The sequence below is a fragment of the Pholcus phalangioides genome, unplaced genomic scaffold (assembly GCF_987345545.1).
Source record: "Pholcus phalangioides strain wild (caught in Gottingen) unplaced genomic scaffold, Ppha-v1.0 ptg000008l_1, whole genome shotgun sequence".
Lineage (NCBI taxonomy): Eukaryota > Metazoa > Arthropoda > Arachnida > Araneae > Pholcidae > Pholcus > Pholcus phalangioides.
In genome coordinates, this window is record NW_028301601.1 from 9,612,630 (window position 1) to 9,631,823 (window position 19,194).

General features: G+C 38.9%; 1 protein-coding gene across 1 annotated transcript in view; it reads left to right on the forward strand.

The window, feature by feature from the left end:
- The window catches only part of LOC149083634 (very long chain fatty acid elongase AAEL008004-like), a 47,071-nt gene that overhangs the window by 10,741 nt on the left and 17,136 nt on the right, over window positions 1–19,194 (forward strand). The window lies entirely within an intron of this gene.

Here is a 19,194-nt window from a genome sequence, read left to right on the forward strand (position 1 = left end):
GTTTAAGTTGGTCTGGAGCAACTCCCTATCGCTTTCATTCCCGATTACCCCCATTAGCTTCACATCATCTGCGAATTTGCTAGTAATTCCATCGATACCCTGATCGAGTTTATCGATAAAAAGTGAAAAAAGTATGGGGCCAAGGACACTTCCCTGAGGAACTCCACTTGTGACGTCTGTCCAACCAGAGAATTCCCCGTTCACCATAACTCGTTGCGACCTATCTCTTAACCACGATTCTATCCAATTCAGCAAGTTGCCCCCTATTCCAATCTCGTGTAAACGCTTCAAGAGTTTGCCATGTTGGACCCGATCGAATGCCTTCTGGAAATCAAGGTAAACCACGTCGACATTTTTGCTCTTACCCAAAGCCTTAGTCACGTAATCATAGAAGCAAAGGAGGTTAGTTACACATGACTTCCCCTTCCTGAACCCATGCTGATTATCCGACAATACATTATTCTCGTCTATCCACTTCACAAACTGCCTTTTGATGATAATTTCCAAAATTTTCGCGAGGGAGCTCGTCAAACTCACTGGACGATAATTAGACACCACTTCTCTACTACCCTTCTTAAATATAGGAACAACGTTAGCCAGTTTCCAATCTCTCGGGACGATACCCTCAGCAACACTACTCCTGTATATCTGTGCGACTGGCCCCAACAATTCATTAGCACCTTCCCTGAGAACCCTGGGATAGATATCATCTGGTCCTGGTGCTTTGCTTGCACATACATTTCTTAGAAGATTTAGGACCTCCACGTCTTCCACTTGAATATCGTTGAGCGTTTTATTACCCCATGCAACACCCGTATATCGAATATCATTATCTCCATTAAAAACCGACGCGAAAAAGTCATTGAAAGCACTACACATGCCTACATTGCTCTCTACTTTTGAGCCTCCTATCGAGAGGGGGCCAACTGTCCCCTTACATCCATTATTGACGTATCGAAAAAATGATTTTGGGTCAGAGCCAATGTTATCCGCCAACCTAGATTCAACTTGCTTTTTACTATCCCTTATCGCTTTCTTCAACAGTCTTCTTTTATCAGTAAACAATGATAGGTCACCTCGTCCACTTTTATACTCTCTGAATGCTCTTTTCTTTTCAAGATAAAGGTTCCGCACGCTATCCGTGAACCATAGAGGGTGTGATGAAATTCATCACACCCTCTAAACTCACACTCTAAACACCCTCTCACTCTCATCCAATATTTACCACTCTATCTGTGTGTTTATATCTACACACACACAAAAACTTCAAAACGTTACTTTCTCATCTCAAATCGGCTTCTACACCTTGGCAAGTGAAAGAACGATTGTATTTCGTCCATATAGAACTTAATATTTTATCCGCCGTAATATTACGTCAGTAACACTGGACGGGTTAAAAAAAAAGTGAATTTCGTGACTGGATGTGTAATTGTCTTTTAGGGGTTCCTTTCTACAATTATGTTATTTGTATCTGTAATTCGCCTAAAGCAGGACTGTCTCAAAAGTACCATGGGGCTTCCGGGCCATGTGATTTTCCAGATTCCCTACCACGAAAAATTTGCATGCTTACCCTCGAAAATTAACATATCTCGCTTTTGTCAGGCTTTCTCTTCTCTTGAGGCCATGGCCTCACACGGGGGGGGGGGGTCTAGACCCTGCCCTCTCTGACAAGGGTCTAAATCCGGGACGATTGTCATTATTTTTTTGTTTTTCACGATATAAATTAATCATAGAGGAGCCCATGAATAGCCTTGCTTGAGGGAGGCGCTTTCTCCGGGATGTTGGGGCAACGCTTGAGGCCGTGACCGGGTAGGCCCATGCGTTGAGACAGCACTGGCGTTAAGTGTTATTTACCGAAGTGATCGGCATGGAATTATTTTTCGGAAGGAGTTTGGTACGGCAAAGAATGTAGGAGAGATACTAGCCTAGACTAGGTCTTTTCGTTTTAAAATCTTTCCTTAAAAAAAATCCCCGTGCTACAAAACACCGGGTTTTACTACAACCCACGGTTCCGACGCCACTGTCAGCACCGATTTTTTTCTCCCATTATTGACGGTGTTAAACTGCTTCTGTTGGGCTGAGGCCGGCCTAGCAACTTCAAATCCCGCGGAATGTATTTTCTTACGGTGAATTTTACATTTTCGTGATTTTTTTTTTTTTTTATTATTCGGTGGTATCAATGTACCGTCCATTCAATTTTTTGTGGATTATTTCGATTTATAACGTGGACTAGTGCTTTGATACACACACACGTGTAATAATCCAGTCTGTGTGTGCCCTAAGGATTATTGTCCGATTATTTCATGGATTATTGCTGTGTCTTGGAGGAAGTATGGGGGGGGGGGAAAGAAAAACAGGTGAGCGGTAGAAACTTTATCTCCCTACGTTATGCCTCGGAATGCGTTAGGGCAACACTGTCTATATCAGATGATATAAACGTTGTCGGCTACGATTACAACCCGAAGTCTTGGTGCCCATAAGAGTTAACTCCGTTTTCACCTTGCAAATCAAAAATAAGATCGGGGTTGAAATTTTCAGACTAGTTGTTGTAAATTTTCCAACTAGGTTCTCAAACAAATCCGAAAAATCCTTGTTCCGAAGCCCCTTCCCCATACTCTTAAGGTGACGTTGATTACATGAGCATTTTGGTGCCGCATTGATAATCGTCGAATTCGATAAAGGTTCGTTTTTTTTTGCTTATAGAAATTTCATTTCTTGCCGGAAAAATAGGTTAAAAAAATAAACTCTCGATTTCGTCTAAAAATTACATTAATTACAGGTTAGTTTCTCGTTTTACACGATTTAAGTATTAAGAATTTAAAGCCCATGATTTATCTTTAACATTCAGATTTTGAAATATTGAACGCATTTTCTTCTAAAGAGTGTATTGGTATATGTTTCTAGGAAAAACTTCCGCCATGACTAAAATTTTCTAATCGATCGTTCCAAGCGATTTGAAACGATATCACTTGCTATAACTTGTATTGTTAAATTGTTGGAACGTCTATCCTGAAATTGTCCATTTGAATTAATTTTACGCTGCAAATTAATCTCGTGATTGAATGGAGTTATACAGCGTGTTTCAAAAAAAGAATCACGCGATTTTTGAAATGCGTATATTACGAAAAATATTGAACATAGACACTAAAGATTAATTTTATATTGCATGGGTAATCAAAGTTTTTTTTGATTACAAACCAAATTAAAGGTCCTCAGTATGTACGCCTTCGGATGCACGGCATGTCTATACGGCGGTCAAATTCGTCCCAAACTTTTGCGAGCATGTTTGCATCCACTGCTGCTGTTATGCGTATCTTCAGTTCGGCTAATGTAGCTGGAAGGGGAGACACACATAAACGTAGTCCTTTATAAGCCCCCCCCCCCCCCCACAAGAAGAAATCGCACACTGTGAGGTCCGGTGATCTTGGAGGCCAGTGATGTTCAACCGAATCTCTCGTCAGGTCCCGTACGGCCGATCCATCGTTTAGGAATGCGATTGTTCAAAAGTTCTCGAACGTCCAAGCTCCAGTGTGGTGATGCCCCGTCTTGCTGAAAAATGAAGTCCTACGAATGGGTTTCTAACAGTGGGAAAAGCCAATCTTGACAAACACTGAAGTGGAGGCCGAAGGAAGACCTTAAGCGCTACCTGTCGGCAACTACGTGAAAACTCGAGATTTCCCTCTTTCCACCTATACATTATTCGATCAAAACGGATTAAAAGCTTAATAATGATTTTTTTTTAAATCGGGTGATTCTTTTTGAAACACCCTGTATTTTTGATATTACATAAAAATTTTGGTAGAAAAAAATAGTCATACAAAGTAGCATTTCTCAATTTTTTTGGAATAATTAATTCCCGTACTTCGAGATTTCGATTTGTCTTGAGGTGGTGTTACACTGTAAAAGTTTTGTAAAAGTGCTTTGATAAAACTTGAAAAATACAGCCAATAAACTGATCGGTTGGATTGGCTTGAATGTAACCCATCAGCTTATTCGTTGCATTTTTCAAGTTTTATACAAGCACTTTTATAAAACTTCTATAGTGTAATACTGGCCTAAGACACGGATATCCTTATGAAAGTTTGATAAAAGATCTTTTACAAAACTTGAACAATGCAAGCAATAAGAGTGCGGTTACATTCAAGCAAATCGGCTAATTTTCCGGGGTTTTTTTTCCAGTTTTGTAAAAGGTCGTCATCAAACTTTTATAATGTAATACCGGCCTCAGAGGACCCTTTCACATATGTCTAAGACTGGGATTACACTGTGAAATTTTCATAAAAATTCATTTATAAAACTTCAACCAATAAGGTTACCGATCACATTTGAGTGAATTCAACCAACAAACTCATTGGTTTGTTTTTTTTTACAAATTTTGTGAAATATCTTTTATCAAACTTTTATAGTGTAGTCCCTAAGACCAATATTGCACTATTAAAGTTTGTTAAAATTATTTTAAAACTTGGAAAAATGTAACCAATAAACACATTTGTTACATTCGAGCGATTTTAACTGATCCGCCTATTGGTTGCATTTTTCAAGTTTTATAAAGGAAGTTGTACAAAACTTTATAGTGTAATCTCGTCCCAAGACCAAAATTACACTAAAATTTTTAAAATTATTTTATAAAACTTGAAACGTGCATACAATAAACATTTTGGTTACATTCGTGCGAATGTAACCAATATGTTTATTGGTTGTTTTTTGGTTTTGTAAAAGATGTTTTATCAAACTTTTACATTGTAATCCCGGTCTGATTTCGGTCTTGAAATTATCTCTATTTATTGAGATGGAGTGGTGGGCAATGTACTGGGTTAGGAGGAGGAAGTCTTGAAATTTCCCAGTTGGAGGAATTTTAGGCTACATACAAACTGTTATAACGACATCGAAGATTCAACGAAATTTTTTGGCGTTATAAGCGAAATGTCCGTTCACCCGAGGTTGATGATTTTAAGGCCGGGATTACACTATAAAAGTTTAATAAAAAAATATTTCGCAAAACTTCGAATGTAACCGACATGCTTATGAGTAGAATTTTTTAAGTTTTATAAAAGAATTTTACTAAAACTTTTACAATGTAATCCCGATCTAAGACTTTTTTGACGAAAAAAATAATCATAGGTAATCAAAAACACTGTGCATTGATTTTTTTTTTTTTTTGGACGAGGGTCAGTCGCACTGTTCGTAAAATCTATCAATTTAATCCGAGGGTCAATTGCAGTGGACCAAAGCTTCCTAGATACTACTAGTACATCTAGGAGGCTTTGGCTGGACTCTCCTCTTATCAGATCGGTTCGTTGCACCGGATGGAGATAGATAAGATTCGTCAAACCTTATTTTATCTATAGTAGATCAAAGCTAGTTAAACAGATTGTACAAAAATTACAAATTTTATGCAGAATATTGAATCTCAGGGTGGCTAGAAGTGGAGATACGTTAAATGCAATCACAGTGCAAAAGTTGCATATTGATGAAAATTATAGTGTAATTTTGAAGCTGGATTTACATCACAATCCTGAGAATTTGAATAGGCAATTATGCAATATTATAAGACGTCGTTTCATGCAGCCCAGTTTTAACGGGGAAAAAATCCAGGAACTTGGTTTAACGAATGATTACAAATATAACTCAGATATAGGAAAGTAGCTGCGTTGGTCTTTTTGTTTGCTTTATTTGAAGCACGCAGAGGTTGCAGACTGTTTTGTAGAACGGTCGCACAGAGGCAGCTCTCATATGGATGTGCTGTGTGGAATAGAAATCCAACGCAGCAGATGCGAAATAGATTGGATGTGGCGCAGAGACCCTTCCTCTTATATATAACGGGGGCATACGTTACCACGGCTACCGACGTGCTATACGTTGCTTCGGGGAACCCACCGCTCAGCCTATTCATGGAGTATGAATCACGTCAGACAGCAGTTCTGCATCTTGGGGAGGACATCCAGATTAATGATCACCCGGTCAGTTCAACCCAATATGAGCAGAAGCACATGGAGTAGCTACATCATCCAAGTGTTGGCATCGCGCCTCTACAGGTTACGTGGTTCAACTCTACCGGATCCTCGATGGGATCTTTGGTCACCGACGAGACAGTACGGATATTCACTGACGGCTCTCTGATCGGGGAGGCAACGGCATGTGCATACGTAGTCCTCGACTCATCGGATGTAGTTAAAGAGACTTGGAGTAGTCGTCTGTCGCAGGGCGCAAGTATATTCCAAGCGGAGGCGTATGCAATCTTGAATGCGGTCATCTGGGCCTCGCAACAAAGCTCCCCGGTGGTCATACATTCAGATAGCGCTTCTTGCCTTCAAGCTATCTGCGATCCCCGCTCAACACATCAGGATATTCGTAGGATCCGACAGCTACTTTGCTCCCATCATTCGATTCGTATAATATGGGTTAAAGCTCACACGGGAATTACAGGTAATGAGATGGCTGATCGTCTGGCCAAGGATGCCACTAGTTCGACCACAGAGGGACAACACTTACTGCCACGCAGCCACGTCAAATACCAATTAAAGAGTGAGCTGTTGAGAAAGTGGCAAGCACAGTGGGATCATAACGTCCCGAAAGACGCATATAGAATCCAACGGCATGTTCGCTGGCATCCTTTCATTTGGTCGCACGAAAAGATTATGGTTACAGAGCATGGTCCGTTACCAGTATATTTAGAACGTTTTAAAAAGTCAAACAATGACAAGTGTCGTTGGGGTCAAGTCCTGCCCGCACACTAAACAGTTCCATTTCGGCCACATTCCGGATAATGGAAAGCTTTGCTGGAAGCGACGCGTACTTCAGAGCCCAATCAACTTCGGCCGACTTCGCCAGCTGATCCAATTCCTGGACAAAAATCTCAATCATATCCATACCAAATGGGTTGGCACGAAGCGTAAACGAGGTGCTGATGTACCAGCTACAGTAGGTGCTTTCGCCCGGCCTCTACTAGAACATACGATCTTCGGCCTCGTCGCCGAAACCCATCTACTGAGATCCAAGCGACGTTGCGCCTATCGACATTTCGTACTGACGAATGTCTAATCAACTTTTAAGTTGAGATTATATTCCAGAGACAATCAATCTTAATTAGTCTTGGCGATACTACGATTATTCAAATCAACTCTTTACCATAACAAGAGCGTGATCTGGCGGTTATACCTTTCGGAGTTCTTTAATTTCTTCCTCCGTATATTATGATACGTCCATTGACGAACATTGATTATATGTGCAATCTATATGTAATATTTTTATTTATTATTCTGAAGATATTTAATAAAATTTCCAGACACACCCATCCTCCAGGAACGCTTCGATATCTCAATGAGATGAGAAGCGGGGTGTGTTTGGTTTTCAAAGGTCAAAAACTGTTTTGCGGAAGATTTGACGTCCATCCTACCGGAGGACCGAAAGCTGTAGAACTATGCTTACTGTACAGCAGATACTTAGGTGGGAATTTTGCTACTTTTTAGTAACGTGAATATGGGTTTATGATAAATTGGAAGCAGTTGGAACACAACGAACGCGCGCTCGCGTGAATCATTCATACTCGCTTTAACGCAAGAGCGCCTTATCCCAATATCTATGCATTCATAGAAGTTATCAAACAAATCCAAATTTATGCTTATGAATTGAAAACAGTGAGGAAGATTGCTTCATTTTCAAATTTCTTGTTTGTCAAATATCAAAACAGAGCCGACGAAAACCTGGTCAGTGGACTTTAAAGTGAAAATTAAGCAATGAATCACAAGAACTGAAAAATTTACAGTACGCTGTACATTAAGCACAGCAAAACCCCTATCGAAGTATCAAAACAAAAGATATAAAATGTATAAGACATTTTGTGTGAATTCCAAAAAAAGAATAAAATAAAAGGTGAATGAAAAGAAAGTTTCATCACAGAAATTTCATGAAATTTAATGCATGCAGTTTCAAAGGTAAAAAAAATCGATGGGAAAAAATTCGAAATCAATTTTCTCCAAGTGCGGTCAAAATGATATCGTTCTAGTGTTAATAAATGTTTATAAAAAATTTCTCCAAGATTTGATACCAATTAAAAAATTTTTAATTCACCATTCATAGTGATATGAAATCGTACTGTCATAACTGGAGCCCGGATTATTTGCACTAAAAAAGTAGCTAAATATGCACTCAAAATTTTTTTGTATTTTATATCTGTATTGCATTCTATCCTGTTTGATTTTATTGTTTTTACATTTCTACGTCATACCTTGCCGTAATTGGATTGTTCTCTGTAGCGTGGTATATTTAAATAAATAAAATTGCCAAAATATGCATTAAAAATTACCCGAAAAGTCGTTAAAAATCTGTGTTAAAACTGAAAATATGCGTCAATAATACCCCTCAAAAAAAATGTTTTTGAAATATATGTTTTCTATTTCTTAGTGCATATTCATTTACAAACTGCTCATGCAAATAAACTTCTACGTTTAATTTATTCGGGAATTTATAGTTACTAGTAACTACTCAGGATTAAATATTTGCTCTTTTGAGAAAAGACTTATTCCTGAACACCAGTTACAAAATATAAGAACGGCGTCAAAAAATAACTAATTCTTCACGAAGAATTGGACTAAGACTTTTAAATTTAATTTTAAAAAATTATAGCCACACCGTGTGCAGCACACGCATTCGTGGGAAGCAAAAAAAAAAAAATCCAGCGCTCAGCTAGGGCTTATTTTAGCAAAAAGTTGCCGAGACTTGAATCGCGCCTGCACTTCACACACAGCTCACCACATTCACCATACTATTATTTAAAATACTGAATTTTTTTTCCATGCTTAATAAATGATTCGAATTCTCAATAACAATATTTCAATTTTGATAGTATTAGTGCTTAAAATTCTCTAAAATGCGAGATTTTCCTGGGAAATAAGGGTGAACTCGTCGCCCTTAGTAAATGGGGGCTAACAAGAGTATCCGTGACCTCTTTTTCCGGGTTCTCCGCATGATCAAACGCCCCGGAACCCTTAAGAAACAAGGAAGTTTTTTTCGAAAGAAAAATTAGCGATTTAGTGTTGCCGATACTCACTCACAACGCTGTTCTTTATTTTAAATTTCAAGGAGATATTGTCGTTGAAGAAAACTCCGGACCACTCTTGGATGACTAAACAACTTAGAAACAGTGACATTGAATTTTTTCACATCGATTTTTTCTTTATTTTTGAACCAGAAGTTTATGAATATCACTTTCCGTTTCATTGGGGAATTATAACTTGTAAAAACGATGTGTTTCCGGAAATTATTTATCCACTAGAAGTGAGGATTCTTGAATTGCGGAATTTACGGAACACCCCGGGCAATCTTGACACGCGACTCTCGTGGCGCATGAAACGCAACGGGGACCTCAGTTCCCTAGGGGCTTCCACGATAACATCTTGCGTAATAATTTGTGAATGTAAATTACGAGGCGGTTCCAAAGCCCTCTTTCATTTTGCCCTGGGGCTATAACGCTGTTGAGACGGCAGTAGGGATAAATATTCCTCGGATAATTATTCAAAAATTGGATTTCTGTATTAGCCTTATAACTGTTAAACGTTCTGCAAGAAGTTTTACTTTCGAATTCCCTGACCTAGAGTGTGTCGGTATGTGAGAGACAAAAAAGAATGACCTGGTGAGAAAGACTAAAACAATGACGGAACAGGGGTTCTTAAACATTTTCCACCCTCGGTGCCCCTTTCAACGCTTATTCGCATCTCTCCAGAGCAGTTTAACAAAGAATCTTTTCGAAAAACTTTCATCGTGGCAGCCGTTCCGCAGCGCCCCTGACAAAGATCGGTGGCGTACAGTTTGAGAACTGACCTAGAGGATGTGAAAGCATGCGAACGTCCAAAAGAGTGACTAAGACACAGGAATATTTACGGGAAGTGGGTGGCTAAGCGGGCTATAGTCCAGGGCGGCTAATTTAGGGGAATAAGTAAAAGAAACAAAACAGAATGGATGAAGTTCGGAAAAATTTGTACAGCCCACAGGTGATAAAGCAAATCTGCCTCCAGAAGGACCCCCGAGACAAGCCCTAAAATTATGTGACCCTTGTCAATTGCTCGAATTTCCGCTTGGGAAAAATAAGAAGTTGACGAAGCGGCGTCTCTGCTTTTTCTGACAACACCTGAGCCCATTATCGGACACGATAGCCCAGGTCAATAAAATACTCACCTAAAGTACCAAAGGATGTGTAGAGGTGTCGCGAGTTCGATACCAGGTTCGTCCCTGTCAGAAACTTTCCTGACGCAGGGGGTGCCTCAGAAACGGCGACATGACCACAGAGAAAGATTGCTACCGCAGGGAGTTCCACTTCGAGGGATTAGCACACCAACCTCTCGTTGAGTATAAAAGAATTCTGCCGTTCGGAAACTGCAATGCATTGTAGGTCCTGGTCTAATTAGCCTTCGTGTGCAAAAAATGACCGTAGTGCGATAAAATGATCTCAATGCCAATATTCACCCGAGGAGGACCCCTGGGCCATTCCTCACAGGGCCGGGGGCTGTGTTAAGATGTCCCCGGGGTAATTTATTATAGAACTAGGCAATCTTCAATTCAGAAAAAAAACTAAATGGGTGAACACACAAAACGAAATACACTATAATTAATACACTCCGTTGAAAAATCACCGTTGTAAAAACGCATGCATTAAAAGCGGTTTTGTTTTTGTTGGAAAATAATTATGGTTCTTGTTCGTGGCGCCATCTGTTTATATACGTGAAGGACATAGCCGAATGTGCGTGTGCGTGCGTCGTCACTCGTCATAACCAAGTTCAGGAATTTCCGGAAACTCCAATACTTTCTCTCGCATATTGAGTTCATATGTACAATACGAAATATCGCTACTCTGGAATCTCTGCTGTTATACGAAATATCTCTCTGAAATATGAACAATACTATGAAATATACTGTTGCCCGCTCTAATCAGAGCTGCACAGAAAAAAAATATTTTGTAATGATGAAAAATAATTTTAAAAAATGTTAGTTTAAATATTTATTTTACTGCAAAATTTCATCAGTTGACTGTTGCTTATTGTAAAATGATATAAGTAAATTTTTACAAATTAAAATTGCTCTCTATTTTAGTAAAAGTGTAATATCGATCCGATGCTCCCGTACATGTGAAGTAGAGCATCGATTAACCAAAACGTCGGTTAAGCGAGAGTGTTGCATTCGGAAAATTCAAATTTGCGCGCGATGTAGAAAATCCGCTAGTGCTTTTAGTGAAGCGAAAGAAAATTTTGGTCTTTTCCTGAACTGCAGGCCCCTACGTTAATGGCCATTTTGAACTTGGGACAGGAATTTTAATGCCGGGCTCGAGGTCAAAGCCTCTTTCTAAAAGGACCTTCTGTAACTTTGTTAATTTTATTTCTGTAATTTTTTGAACTAGGCCAGTGATTTTGTGCTATTTGTAAGACGTGTGATACAAAACAGTTTTGTGTTTAATATCACTGTTTCTATTCTTCACATTGCTCCTATGACATTGATCATTCACGGAAAAGAATTGTACCAGTTATCCGAACATCCCCAGTCCTCAATTGTTTTTGATAATCGATGTTCTACTGTAGTTCTTTCAATCAGTCAGTCAAGCCTCTTCAACAACAGACCGAAAAAAAAAAACCCTCGCGGGTTGTACTCGTATTATTTTTGATACAAACAGCAACTGTTAAAATTTTGAAGAAAACTCGATACATTAACTAATATTATTGCTCATAAAATATTTATTAATATCAAATGTTTTTTTTAATGCTGTACATTAGTCGAAAACCAGTCATCAATATAAACCGAAGACTTATAACAGTTGGGATTTTCATTTGATAAGATTCTGAAGGGGTGCAAGTTCAATTTTGTTTTTCACATATATAATATAAAACTTTAGTTTTCATTATTTTCTGGAAGGCATATTTTGCTGATAAAGTTGTATTTTTAGCCGTTAATTAGTTATGGAAAAAAAGAACCAAGAAGGCACCGTTTTTGTTTTTTTTATCATGGTGAATATGGACGTTTAGAGTCTGAGAATGAATGCTTCCGTGTAGTTTTTCCCCCACAGAAAAACCGTATAAGGTAGCGTGGTATTTGTCATTCTCCACAGATATTGAAATTCTGTGCGCAGAGTACGTGGACTTCATTTACGCAGGGATCCCCTCTATTATGAATTTTTAATGTATAAAACGAATGCAGCATGTGGTGACCTCAGTTGTATAGTAGGCGCTTCCACGATAAGATCTGGCACATTCATTTACGACAATAAATATGTATTTAAGAGGTGGTGCCTAAGCCCTCTTTCATTTTGCCTTGGAGCTATTAATGGTGTTGCTACGGCAATAGGACACTATTTTTTGGATAAATATTCCATAATTTGAGTTCCATGGAACAGCTTCATTATCATCGAGGGTTCCACCGGACATTTTTTTGTATGGGTGGTGTATTTTGTCTATCGCACTCGCGACGCACATAGTGTTGTTCCAATCTTGCCGGTCAAAAATCTGTTTTCCAAAACGCAGATGCGGCTAGTAAAATGTAGCTAACATTGAAGGCAAATAGCGTAAGGATAAACTTAAAGCCAGACATTGTTCCTCTGTGTTATTTAATTAGAGTTGGACAAAATCAAACTCTCTTGAGCAGTAAATTGATTGTCTCTAATATCAACTTCGACATCGTAACTACAGCTACTTTACTACGGAATTTTTAACGAAATGGTACATGCCGAAATGTGTGTTCTGGGTGCAAGTGTGGCCCTCAGAGACAGTTATGGTTTAGCTACCTGTGGGCTATAGAACAATTTTGCCGCCCTTCTTCAATTCCAATCTAATTTTCTTGACCATTCAACCTGAAATTTTTCAGTCGCCCCTCCCCACCCCTTTCCTTTTAATACGCCTTTGTCTCTAAGACGCTCTTTTAGTTTCTCACATGATTACTCTCTAGGTCACTCAATCACTTACTGACACGTTTTCCAGGTCATTCCCATGTTTCTCTCACGATCTCTCAATGTAACTCCTTTTGTTGTTCCTTGCTGTCTATGTCAGTGTTTCGGTCACTCCCATGCCTGCGCAACTTCTTTGTCACTATTTTTTGCCTCACGACCTTATTCATTGCTCTTCAAGTCAATCTTTCGGACACTCCCATGCTTGTACTCTTTTGGTTATTAACTGACCTGATCCCTCTCTATATGTCACTCTTTTCAGCATGCACATGCTTTCCCTCTCTCTGGTTCATTCTATTCATTCCTCGCTCACTGGGCCACTCATTCAGTCACTCACTGACATTGACACATGTTTTTTCCAACTCACTCCTATGATAGATCACTCTTTCCGTCACTCCCATACTTACTCACTCTTACTCACATGCTCGCACACTCTTCGTTGCTCACAGATTTGATAGTTCCTTGATCTCTTGGCAGAAGCGGATTTATCATTTTGCCACCGTTCTCCCACTTCACTACTTTTTGACCAGTCATTCCTTAAATTTGCCGCCCTGGACTATAGCCCGTTTAGCCCCCATATAAATAAACCTCTGGTGGCCAACGTATTAATGTTGTTACAATAGTGCTTGTTTCGTGTTCTTACTGTTGCTGCAAACAGTCTTCCATATTTATAAAATAGACCGTCACTGCATATTTTAGTGTGTTGTTGTTATTCATTTTTCTTATCTCCAATCTAGTAATGATACTAAATGCATTATTATAAATTTTTGAAAGGTCACGCATGTATATTTGCGTTCAATATGAATTTGTTTCCATTAAATATAAGATAAGGCAACACGAAAGATACGATATATTTTTTCCGATTTTTATAGTTGATTCGCTACATCCGATAAAACAAAATTTTATACTTCACGGTGATTTTTTTCAAGTTTAATTGAGTGTTCAATTTATGCAGTAAAACATTTGAAAAATTAGCCGCCAAATTCCGCTTGTTTTGAAGGTATTTCTGTCGGACGCAAATGTACAGACAATGTGATTGTATTTAAAGTTCCCGTACTCTGAGTAGTTTTTTCTCAAAAACTGCTTAGCAGAATTCAGCTAAATATCTAGGATATCATAATGAGACCATGGGGATATTTATGAAGTAACAAAAAATAGTTCAATTTCGGACCACCAGGTGGAAAAAGTAGCTCTTTCTATTACATTTTACATTTGCCCATGGTCCATATAGCCTACATACCAAGTTTCAATGTTATACGTCTACCAGAACCTGCGCTACATAAGTCAGCAGAGTATACTGAAACTACTCAGACCTATGTAGTGCCCGTTCTGGTGGAGGTATTCCGTTGAAACTTAGTACATACATATACGCTATATGGAGTCAATAAAAACGCCACTTTTTCACCTGGTGGTCGAAAATTTAACTTTTTTTTTTTTCTTCTTAGACCTCTCTCCCATGGTCTCTTTAAGATATCCAAAAAAAATTTGGCTATATTCGGATAAGCAATTTTTGAGGAGAAACTCGGAGTATGGGAACTCTAATCATAATTACTCTCATTCTTTTATGGTCATTTGGAGTGAAAATTATGTCAAAACAATATCACTTTGACTTTATGAATTACCGGCATTTGCTCAGTTTAGATTTAAAAAAAAACTAAAATTCCTTGATGATTTCTTATAAACAAAGCCGAATATTCAGAATAGCAAAGGCGTCAGATAAAACATGGTTCTTCAAGCCACAAATCTTTCACATACAAAAAAAAAATTCCGCTTCTAACAGTCTGTTACATCTGTCAAAAATATGGAGCAATTTTGAGCAACCAAAATTCAAACATTAGATCGTCTGAAGCCATTTCATTCCAATTACCAATACACTGTCATTTCTTAACGGTATCAGAACATATAAAACACTCAAGAAAACAAATGTATTGAATACAACTGCAAACATCTAATTTTTCGAAAACAAATTAATTTTAGTTGATTTTAAACTGCGGATATAACGTACCAAAAACCATTCTTTTAACCTAGAAAATGATTCAGATATAGCATACTGCGAAGAAAAACCTGTGGGAAAATATTAAGCCAAAAAAAATTACTTATTTTTGCAACCTTTATTGTACTCGGGTGGTATCTTGATGTATATTTCGGAGGAAATCGTGGGAATTTCTTTAATAACGAAAAATTAAGTCAAAATAATTACAGTTGCCACTGATAGATGACTCTGCAACTAATCAGAGTGGGTGCCTCCCCCCCTCCTGGATCCAGAATAGATAGCTTCCAAAAGCCAGAAATACAATTACCGGACATATAATGCACCATACGCTCTTTGCTCCCACAAATTTTCCCTCCTCAGCATATTACTCTGGATCCGTGCCTGTGATGGATGGATGGATAGAAAGCGATACCTGTTAGTACGTACGTACGTGTATTTTTTTAGGAAATTTCTTGCCATGGGGCCATTCAAGTATTACGTCAGCATCGATGGGGAGTTCCGATTTGCTGACTGATGACAAGGGGGAATGGGGTTCGGGTGATGCTTACATAATCAACCACCCTTTATGAAAATATGAAATATTCTTAATCTCGTTGCGCCAAATCTTACTCGGTGCGCCAAAAACGAGAAAAACATTTCGATAGTTTGTGGGCACTCTTGAAGAAACATCCCCCCCCCCACTATTGATAAGTGCCCTACAAGAATCACTTTAGTGATCTCTAAATGTTTCGCGGACCCAAGTGATCTTGAAATGTGTCCGGGCCGCTCAAGTGCTCTGGAACTGTGCCGCGCATCAATCAAGTGATCCGTAATTATATGCCGTGGATCACAAACACACTTGAACAATCTGAGAATGTGCCGCAGGTAACTTGAGTGATGCAAAACCCCACTGGGAGACACTTAAGCGAACTAAAACTACGTCACATGTCACGGATCTCTTAAGCGTTCTGGAACTGTGTCCCGGGCCATATAAGTGATCTGAAAATGTGCCACGGGCCACTTAAATGCTCTGGAATTGTACCACGGGTCACTTAAGCGATCTGTAAATGTACCGCTTAGTTCATTTTTACAAAATTAGGTTTGAGGAGAGCAGGGCGCATCAGATAACCCCCAGGATCATATTTGATCAGCGGGTCACTTAATGGGCCTTTATGCGACTTAGCATTATATGGCTCAGAGGGCGGGTCGAAATGAATTTATTAAAGATAAATTTTGAGTTCATAGCATTGAAATGGCATTGAAATTAACAGAAATTGATTGTAACGACACGTAAAGGTATTTTCTCCCAAAATTTCAATTTAAAAAAAAATATATTTTTTGCATTAAAAATAATTTTTTTGATCGTCGGGGGGGCCATGAGACCCCCCATGCCCACTCCCACCTGTATACGTCTCTGATCCCACCAATATGCGTTAGGATTCACAGGGGCAGAGCTGATGACGAATTTCTCCACTGACTAAAAATTTGCTGACGTAATACTTGAACGGCCCCTAACAAAAAACAAAATTTTTTTTTCCCCTCTTTCTAAGCAAAATGTATCATCGATGCTTTTTAAAATCATGGAATGTTTGCTTTTTTGTGATACTTTGGGATCACCAGATGGCAGTGATAAAAGAACAGCTGTTGCGATCGTGTAAAGCAGAAATTTTCACTGTTTTAAAAGCATCAAATTTACCTGTTGAAAGAATATGCAAAAACATGTCGATTGGTGACATTTTTAACGTTAGTTGCTTTTTTATAGATAAATTATAAATATAATTGCCAACTTTTTGAACGAAAACTATTAGTGTGATCCCAAATAATGGCAGTGACATCAAAAATAAAATATTAGCCAAAGATTTATGCATGTTCTCTGTTATCCTATAATAAATTTTTAAAATTCCCCATGACATATACCAACCAGCATTCATTCTATATCAAATTTAATTACGTGCCTCGTAAGCTTATTCTGTCTCTGACAATCTCAATAATGCACTTTATGCATGTAAACAATAACTATACAGAACACTACCAATAACGGACACCCGTGGTACGAACGAGGAGTTTCCGCTAATGGCTAGGTAGGTACGATATACAGTAGAACCACGTTTTATATACGGCCTTTAGCTTCGGGCGCAATTGGTTCTTATACATGTTAATATTAAAATGTGTATGTGTTACTGTGTGTGCAAGTGGTTCACCGGCGGTTGTGCATAATCACCAATCATCTCTCGATAAAGAAAGTTTGATTAAGTTTCACTGCATTTAATAACTTTTATCGGCAATTATGCGTAATTCCCAAATGAAGTTCGAAAGTCTGATAAATATGGACAAATTTATAACCTTTAGGTAGCTTCATTAAACCAATTAATTATTTTTACCAGTACATGATGCGTGCACTTCACATATTTCGCAATGAAAACTAATTAGAATAAAAATAAGTGTGAAGAAATAAAGTCATTATCAGTCTCGTAATGTTGGCTTTCTTCGCACGTATAAGCATGTGCAAACAGAATCAACATTACCATTCGAATTCACCATCCTGGACCACAGTTTCGTTCAGTTAAGTAATTGAATTGGCGATTTATCGTATTTACCAACCACAGCTTGGAATTGAACATTTAAAATTCTCGGTTCGTCACAAAAATTAATAAATTAGTTTTGAAGGAAAGAAATTAGATTTTGCTTCATTTTACTGTCCACTATCGAGAGTATCCACTAACGGGGAGTGGAATATACATTAAAGTCCTATCCCACTGGACGGGGATCATAAGTTTCCGCTAACGGGAGGTATCCGTTAGGGGTCATTCAAGTATTACGTCAGAATCGAGGGAGGGAAGGGGGGGAGCGGGGTTGCGATGATGTTGACGTCACCAATCTTAATGACATCTCACTCGGTGCGCCAAAAACGAGAAAAACCCTTTCCTAGTTTGGGGCACCCGAACTAACATTCTCCCCTAATGATAAATACCACCTTACAGAGCCATCAATGTTTCACGTATCCTTCAAGTGCTCAGGAGATGCGTTCGGGCCGCTTAAGTGCTTTGGAAATGTGGCCGGGCCCCTTAAGTGCTCTGGAACTGTGCAACGCATCACTCAATTGATTCGTAATTATGCCACGGATCACTTAAGTAATCTGGGAATGCTCCGCGGGTAACTTGAGTGATGTAGAACCGCACTGGGGGCACTTAAGTGCTCTAAAATTGTGCCACATGTCACTGAAGGGATCCCTAAATGTGCCACGGATCGTTTAAGCGATCCTGGAGCTGTGCCGCGGGTTACTTAAGTGATCTTTGTATGTGCCGCAGGCCGGCTTCAGTGATCTGAAAATGTGCCAAATGTGTCGAAATGGGGGGAAGGGGGGGGGGTTTGAAGGTTGCTTACGTCATCAACCACCCCTTTTTGAAGATATGAAATATTCTGAGCTGCTGACAAAATTTTGCTGACGGGAGGGGGGGGGGTCAAAAGTAGCTGAAAATCTGCTTACGTAATACTTGAATGACCCCTTAGGAGAGAGGTGGCCATTTTGCTTGTTGTGGCTTCTTGTATTTGTATTACATATATACTCTTCTCGAATCATTCAGGGGTGTATGATATGAGCTTACTCGACTATTTAATTCAGTATGGATGTGAGAGACCTAACCCGCGCACTAAAGAATTGTTATTGATTTTTCATCAGTTTTCAATGTACAAACTGTACTGACGGTTTTAAACAGCAGTTGAATTGTTTCCCGCGTAATCGATCGAAACACCCCCCCCCCCCCCACTCAATCGGACATTGTGTGCTGGAACCAGGACAGTAGAAAGAAATTTCGTTAGGGGTCTAAGTGATAGAACTATAGATTTGTCCATCTTTTACCCTCTTTTCAGTCATTTTTCTCAAATTCCGGGGGCTGGGGGACCAGAACCCGAAACCCTCCCCTCCACTAGGCTGAGACCGTTGATATCCAATTAAGCGGGGCCGACTGTATTATTTGATTGTTAATTAGAATTATTTTTTTTATCACGTTCCTGTGGCCTACCAGCACCATGGTCTGCGGGTCATAGATTGAGGAACGATGTATTAGACGATTCTAAACACATTGGGCCGGGATTACACTATAAAAGTTTTTTTTTGTAAACGTGCTTTTATAAAACTCGAAGAATACAACCAATAAACTGATCGGTTGCATTTGCTCGAATGTAACCGATCAGTTTATTGGTTGTTGTATTTTTCAAGTTTTAAAACAGCAATTTTGCAAAACTTTTATGGTGTAATTCAGGCCTTACATCAAATTCAACATCACGTGCTTTTTTTCGC